Here is an 8,016-nt window from a genome sequence, read left to right on the forward strand (position 1 = left end):
CTCTGGTTGCTTGGCATTGTTGTTCATAAGGGGTCTCGAGCTCCTTCAAGCTCTTCGAGTTCTTTCTCTGATTCCTTCAATGGGGATCCCGTTCTCAGTTCAGTGGTTTGCTGCTGGCATTCGCCTCTGTATTTGCTGTATTCTGACTGTGTCTCTCGGGAGAGATCTACATTTGGCTCCTGTCGGCCTGCACTTCTTCGCTTCATCCATCTTGTCTAATTGGATGGCTGTATATGTATGGGCCACATGTGGGGCAGGCTCTGAATGGGTGTTCCTTCTGTGTCTGTTTTAATCTTTGCCTCTCTATTCCCTGCCAAGGGTATTCTTGTTCCCCTTTTAAAGAAGGAGTGAAGCATTCACATTTTGATCATCTGTCTTGAGTTTCATTTGTTCTAGGCATCTAGGGTAATTCAAGCATTTGGGCTAATAGCCACTTATCAATGAGTGCATACCATGTGTGTTTTTCTGTGATTGGGTTACCTCACTCAGGATGATATTTTCCAGTTCCAACCATTTGCCTACGAATTTCATAAAGTCGTTGTTTTTGATAGCTGAGTAATATTCCATTGTGTAGATGTACCACATTTTCTGTATCCATTCCTCTGTTGAAGGGCATCTGGGTTCTTTCCAGCTTCTGGCTATTATAAATAAGGGTGCTATGAACATAGTGGAGCATGTGTCTTTTTTATATGTTGGGGCATCTTTTGGGTATATGCCCAAGAGAGGTATAGCTGGATCCTCAGGCAGTTCAATGTCCAATTTTCTGAGGAACCTCCAGACTGATTTCCAGAATGGTTGTACCAGTCTGCAACCCCACCAACAATGGAGGAGTGTTCCTCCTTCTCCACATCCTCGCCAGCATTTGCTGTCACCTGAGTTTTTGATCTTAGCCATTCTGACTGGTGTGAGGTGAAATCTCAGGGTTGTTTTGATTTGCATTTCCCTTATGACTAAAGATGTTGAACATTTCTTTAGGTGTTTCTCAGCCATTCGGCATTCCTCAGCTGTGAATTCTTTGTTTAGCTCTGAACCCCATTTTTTAATAGGGTTATTTGTCTCCCTGCGGTCTAACTTCTTGAGTTCTTTGTATATTTTGGATATAAGGCCTCTATCTGTTGTAGGATTGGTCAAGATCTTTTCCCAATCTTTTGGTTGCCGTTTTGTCCTAACCACAGTGTCCTTTGCCTTACAGAAGCTTTGCAGTTTTATGAGATCCCATTTGTCGATTCTTGATCTTAGAGCATAAGCCATTGGTGTTTTGTTCAGGAAATTTTTTCCAGTGCCCATGTGTTCCAGATGCTTCCCTAGTTTTTCTTCTATTAGTTTGAGTGTGTCTGGCTTGATGTGGAGGTCCTTTATCCACTTGGACTTAAGCTTTGTACAGGGTGATAAGCATGGATCGATCTGCATTCTTCTGCATGTTGACCTCCAGTTGAACCAGCACCATTTGCTGAAAATGCTATCTTTTTTCCATTGGATGGTTTTGGCTCCTTTGTCAAAAATCAAGTGACCATAGGTGTGTGGGTTCATTTCTGGGTCTTCAACTCTGTTCCATTGGTCTATCTGTCTGTCTCTGTACCAATACCATGCAGTTTTTATCACTATTGCTCTGTAATGCTGCTTGAGTTCAGGGATAGTGATTCCCCCTGAAGTCCTTTTATTGTTGAGGATAGTTTTAGCTATCCTGGGTTTTTTGTTATTCCAGATGAATTTGCAAATTGTTCTGTCTAACTCTTTGAAGAATTGGATTGGTATTTTGATGGGGATTGCATTGAATCTGTAGATCGCTTTTGGTAGAATGGCCATTTTTACTATATTAATCCTGCCAATCCATGAGCATAGGAGATCTTTCCATCTTCTGAGGTCTTCTTCAATTTCTTTCTTCAGAGTCTTGAAGTTCTTATTTTACAAATCTTTTACTTGCTTAGTTAAAGTCACACCGAGGTACTTTATATTATTTGGATCTATTATGAAGGGTGTCGTTTCCGTAATTTCTTTCTCGGCTTGTTTCTCTTTTGTGTAAAGGAAGGCTACTGATTTATTTGAGTTAATTTTATACCCAGCCACTTTGCTGAAGTTGTTTATCAGCTTTAGTAGTTCTCTGGTGTAACTTTTGGGATCACTTAAATATACTATCATATCATCTGCAAATAGTGATATTTTGACTTCTTCTTTTCCGATCTGTATCCCCTTGACCTCCTTTTGTTTTCTGATTGCTCTGGCTAGAACTTCAAGAACTGTATTGAATAAGTAGGGAGAGAGTGGGCAGCCTTGTCTAGTCCCTAATTTTAGTGGGATTGCTTCAAGTTCCTCTCCATTTAGTTTAATGTTAGCAACTGGTTTGCTGTTTATGGCTTTTACTATATTTAGGTATGGGCCTTGAATTCCTATTCTTTCCAGGACTTTTATCATGAAGGGGTGTTGAATTTTGTCAAATGCTTTCTCAGCATCTAATGAAGTGATCATGTGGTTTTGTTCTTTTGTTTATATAATGGATCACGTTGATGGTTTTCCGTATATTAAACCATCCCTGCATGCCTGGGATGAAGCCTACTTGATCATGGTGGATGATTGTTTTGATGTGCTCTTGGATTCGGTTTGCCAGAATTTTATTGAGTTTTTTCGCTTTGATATTCATAAGGGAAATTGGTCTGAATTTCTCTTTCTTTGTTGGGTCTTTGTGTGGTTTAGGTATAAGAGTAATTGTGGCTTCATAGAAGGAATTCGGGAGTGATCCATCTGTTTCAATTTTGTGGAATAGTTTGGATAATATTGGTATGAGGTCTTCTATGAAGGTCTGATAGAATTCTGCACTAAACCTGTCTGGACCTGGGCTCTTTTTGGTTGGGAGACCTTTAATGACTGCTTCTATTTCCTTAGGAGTTAGGAGTTATGGGGTTGTTTAACTGGTTTATCTGTCCCTGATTTAACTTCGGTACCTGGTATCTGTCTAGGAAATTGTCCATTTCCTGCAGATTTTCAAGTTTTGTTGAATATAGGCTTTTATAGTAAGATCTGATGATTTTTTGAATTTCCTCTGAATTTGTAGTTATGTCTCCCTTTTCATTTCTGATTTTGTTAATTTGGACACACTCTCTGTGTCCTCTCGTTAGTCTGGCTAAGGGTTTATCTATCTTGTTGATTTTCTCAAAGAACCAACTTTTGGTTCTGTTGATTCTTTCTATGTCCTTTTTGTTTCTACTTGGTTGATTTCAGCTCTGAGTTTGATTATTTCCTGCCTTCTACTCCTCCTGGGTGTATTTGCTTCTTTTTGTTCTAGAGCTTTTAGGTGTGCTGTCAAGCTGCTGACATATGCTCTTTCCTGTTTCTTTCTGCAGGCACTCAGCGCTATGAGTTTTCCTCTTAGCACAGCTTTCATTGTGTCCCATAAGTTTGGGTATGTTGTACCTTCATTTTCATTAAATTCTAAAAAGTCTTTAATTTCTTTCTTTATTTCTTCCTTGACTAGGTTATCATTGAATAGAGCATTGTTCAATTTCCACGTATATGTGGGCATTCTTCCCTTATTGTTACTGAAGACCAGGTTTAGGCCGTGGTGGTCTGATAGCACACATGGGATTATTTCTATCTTTCTGTACCTGTTGAGGCCCGTTTTTTGACCAATTATATGGTCAATTTTGGAGAAAGTACCATGAGGAGCTGAGAAGAATGTATATCCTTTTGCTTTAGGATAGAATGTTCTATAAATATCTGTTAAGTCCATTTGTCTCATGACTTCTCTTAGTCTGTCTACGTCTCTGTTTAATTTCTGTTTCCATGATCTGTCCATTGATGAGAGTGGGGTGTTGAAATCTCCTACTATTATTGTGTGAGGTGCAATGTGTGTTTTGAGCTTTAGTAAGGTTTTTTTTACGTATGTGGGTGCCCTTGTATTTGGGGCATAGATATTTAGGATTGAGAGTTCATCTTGGTGGATTTTTCCTTTGATCAATATGAAGTGTCCTTCCTTATCTTTTTTGATGACTTTTAGTTGAAAATTGATTTTATTTGATATTAGAATGGCTAGTCCAGCTTTCTTCTTCAGACCATTTGCTTGGAAAGTTGTTTTCCAGCCTTTCACTCTGAGGTAGTGTCTGTCTTTGTGTGTTTCCTGTAGGCAGCAGAATGCAGGGTCCTCGTTGCGAATCCAGTTTGTTAATCTATGTCTTTTTATTGGGGAGTTGAGGCCATTGATATTGAGAGATATTAAGGAATAGTGATTACTGCTTCCTGTTATATTCATATTTGGATATGAGGTTATGTTTGTGTGCTTTTCTTCTCTTTGTTTTGTTGCCAAGGTGATTAGTTTCTTGCTTCTAGGGTATAGCTTGCCTCCTTATGTTGGGCTTTACCATTTATTATCCTTTGTAGTGCTGGATTTGTAGAAAGATATTGTGTAAATTTGGTTTTGTCATGGAATATCTTGGTTTCTCCATCTATGTTAATTGAGAGTTTTGCAGGATACAGTAACCTGGGCTGGCATTTGTGTTCTCTTAGGGTCTGTATGACATCTGTCCAGGATCTTCTGGCTTTCATAGTTTCTGGCAAAAAGTCTGGTGTGATTCTGATAGGTCTGCCTTTATATGTTACTTGACCTTTTTCCCTTACTGCTTTTAATATTCTTTCTTTATTTTGTGCGTTTGGTGTTTTGACTATTATGTGACGGGAGGTATTTCTTTTCTGGTCCAATCTATTTGGAGTTCTGTAGGCTTCTTGTATGCTTATGGGTATCTCTTTCTTTAGGTTAGGGAAGTTTTCTTCTATGATTTTGTTGAAGATAGTTACTGGTCCTTTGAGCTGGGAGTCTTCACTCTCTTTTATACCCATTATCCTTAGGTTTGATCTTCTCATTGAGTCCTGGATTTCCCGTATGTTTTGGACCAGTAGCTTTTTCTGCTTTACATTATCTTTGACAGTTGAGTCAATGATTTCTATGGAATCTTCTGCTCCTGAGATTCTCTCTTCCATCTCTTGTATTCTGTTGGTGAAGCTCGTATCTACAGCTCCTTGTCTCTTCTTTTGGTTTTCTATATCCAGGGTTGTTTCCATGTGTTCTTTCTTGATTTCTTCTATTTCCATTTTTAATTCCTTCAACTGTTTGATTGTGTTTTCCTGGAATTCTTTCAGGGATTTTTGTGACTCCTCTCTATGGGCTTCTACTTGTTTATTTATGTTTTCCTGGAATTCTTTTAGGGATTTTTGTGATTCCTCTCTGTAGGCTTCTACTTGTTCTCTAAGGGAGTTCTTCACGTCTTTCTTGAAGTCCTTCAGCATCATGATCAAATATGATTTTGAAACTAGATCTTGCTTTCTGGTGTGTTTGGATATTCCGTGTTTGCTTTGGTGGGAGAATTGGGCTCCGATGATGCCATGTAGTCTTGGTTTCTGTTGCTTGGATTCCTGTGCTTGCCTCTCGCCATCAGATTATCTCTAGTGTTACTTTGTTCTGCTATTTCTGACAGTGGTTAGACTGTCCTATAAGCCTGTGTTTCAGGAGTACTGCAGACCTGTTTTCCTGTTTTCTTTGAGCCAGTTATGGGGACAGAGTGTTCTGCTTTCAGGCGTGTAGTTTTTCCTATCTACAGGTCTTCAGCTGTTCCTGTGGGCCTGTGTCTTGAGTTCACCATGTGCCCTTCTTTTTATGCTAATGCTGTGTATTAATGAACACTTCAGATGAATACATCTGGAGCTAGCTTATTGTTTTTCATTATTTATTTATCTATCTATTCTTTTTTCCTTTAAAGTTTATTCAATAGAACATAATCTCCAACTTCACTGAGTTGGCTGATCACATCTGACCGAAACCCCCTCTAAACTGGAATTCTGTTGCTGAGTCAGCCCTAGCCTCAGCTTTCTTGTCAGCCCCAGGGGGAACAGCCCTCCTTCTCTTGGTGTCTCTGTGTGCCTTCCCTTTGATTCTTGTAGGCCACTCACCCTCTGGACCTTTGGGCCAAGGGAGGCCTGCCAGTCTTGAGATGACTGTAGCACAGGGTGGCAGGCACAGTCTCTGGAGGTAGGTGCAGGTAATCTGGGAGATATTGGATGCCCTCATTTGTAAAGTATCAGTAGAAATGTCTCCAAGCAAACTGCTCCTTCACATAGCCTTGAGACTTGAGAGACTGCATGGCTTTCATAACATGAAGGTTGGGCACGTTCTTGTCTGCCAGCTCTCGGTGTTTGGACATGTGGACACCTTTTTTGGCAACCATCACTCCTTCCTTAAAAAGGAGATCATAGATGGTAATCCGATTCTTCTTAGGCATCAACATCGGGATGGCTGCAGGGTCCGAGGTGGAGGCTGGAAAGGAAGGTGTCTCTCCCAGGGGCTCTTATTTATTCTTTTAAAGTGTGTTTTGCTGGAGACTAAACCTAGCTATGCACCCCACCCATTTATACATAATCAGTTGCATGTTCTAAGTGTTTGAGACATACAGAAACACAAAGAATAGACAGCGAAAGCCACATTGCATCCCTCTCACACAGCTGTGCATGTGTGTGTGCATGTGTGCATGTGCGTGTGTGTGTGTGTGTGTGTGTGTGTGTGTGTGTGTGTGTGTAGGGCGATTGTATGTGCTACTCACAGGTGTGTGGAGGTCAGAGGACAATTACAGGAGTTGGTTCTTTTCTTTTACCCTGTATGTTCTGGGGATGAAATTTAGGTTATCAGGCTTGGCAACAAACATCTTTATCCACGTAGCTATCTTGTCAATCTGTCTCACAACTTTTAGTCATACCATAACACATACATGTACACAAACATGTACATACACATATGGGATTTTTTATTTTTAACTTATTTTTGGAATATTTGAAATGGTATTATACTATACATGAGTGAATTTTAGTTTAAAATGGAGAAAATGTGGTATATATAAGCAATGGAGTTTTATTCAGCTGTGAAAGAAGAAGTAAATGATGTCATTTATAGAAACATGGATAAACTGGAAGTCATTGTGTTAAGTGAATAACAAAAGCCAGACCCAGAGAGACAAGTGTGTGTGCTTTCTTATATATATAGAATCTGGATGAACATAGATACCACAAGAAACCAAAGAGGGCCCTCTGGAGAAGAGGAAGAGGGGCAATGGGAAATGGGGAGGGGAAGGAGGGAGGCTGAAATGGGAGTAGCTGTGTTGGAAGTATGAATGAAAACATTGTAAGGAAACTCAGTGACTTTATACTGAAGATACTACTATATCCTAAAACCCCTCAAACAAGCCACACAAGACCACCAAGCAGTGGCATGCTATCTATTCTCTTCTGTCTCTGTTTGCATTTTACACACACACACACACACACACACACACACACACACACACACACACAGAGGTCTTAGCCTTTGTGGTGTTGGGGGCCTCATGCATGAGAGTCACGCTCTCTGGCTGCCCACTGAGTCCACCTGGCTACTAGCTATCTTCATATCCACACATATGCACATGCCTCACCTCCTGATGTAGCTGTCCTATCCCCTCACACATGTGCACATGCCTCACCTCCTGGTGTAGCTGTCCTATTCCCTCACACAGACTGCTGTGGCTTACTTAGTCTGCCTCTTGGTGAGTGACAGACTCCTAGACTGCAAAGACACTGTGCCTCTGCAGACTGTCTCATTGGTCCAGCCTCTCGCTATCACTTAGGAGTTAGTTCAAGCTCAAAGCTTGCCATATGTTTTGTATCATTCTAGATTAACTTAGGTCTTGACTAATTTAAGCCTAAATGAATACTGCACTACCTTACAAATAAAGACTTGTTCAACAAGTTAAGATCATGAAAAGCTTTCCTATTTATTTCCTGCCTTTTGCACAGGGCCACTGTGACATCATCTAATCAGCTGATGGGGTGTAAGCCTTGAGTGTAAGCATCCCAGTGTATGCAAGCATCCTGATGCTTCCTGAGCCCTCCCTCTATTGCTCTGTATTCTCTGAGGCCTTTCTATACATTTCCATCCACACTCTCTCCCCTTGCCTATGAATGAGTTTGGCAGTGTTTGGGAAGCTGGTTGATAGTGTTCCGAGT

General features: G+C 40.5%; 1 pseudogene; it reads right to left on the minus strand.

Annotated features, from left to right (window-relative positions):
• Positions 1-5,771: 5,771 nt before the first annotated feature.
• On the minus strand, positions 5,772-6,269 carry LOC108348846 (40S ribosomal protein S10 pseudogene; annotated as a pseudogene).
• Positions 6,270-8,016: the final 1,747 nt, after the last annotated feature.

This window comes from Rattus norvegicus, chromosome 18 (genome assembly GCF_021556685.1).
Source record: "Rattus norvegicus strain SHRSP/BbbUtx chromosome 18, alternate assembly SHRSP_T2T, whole genome shotgun sequence".
Lineage (NCBI taxonomy): Eukaryota > Metazoa > Chordata > Mammalia > Rodentia > Muridae > Rattus > Rattus norvegicus.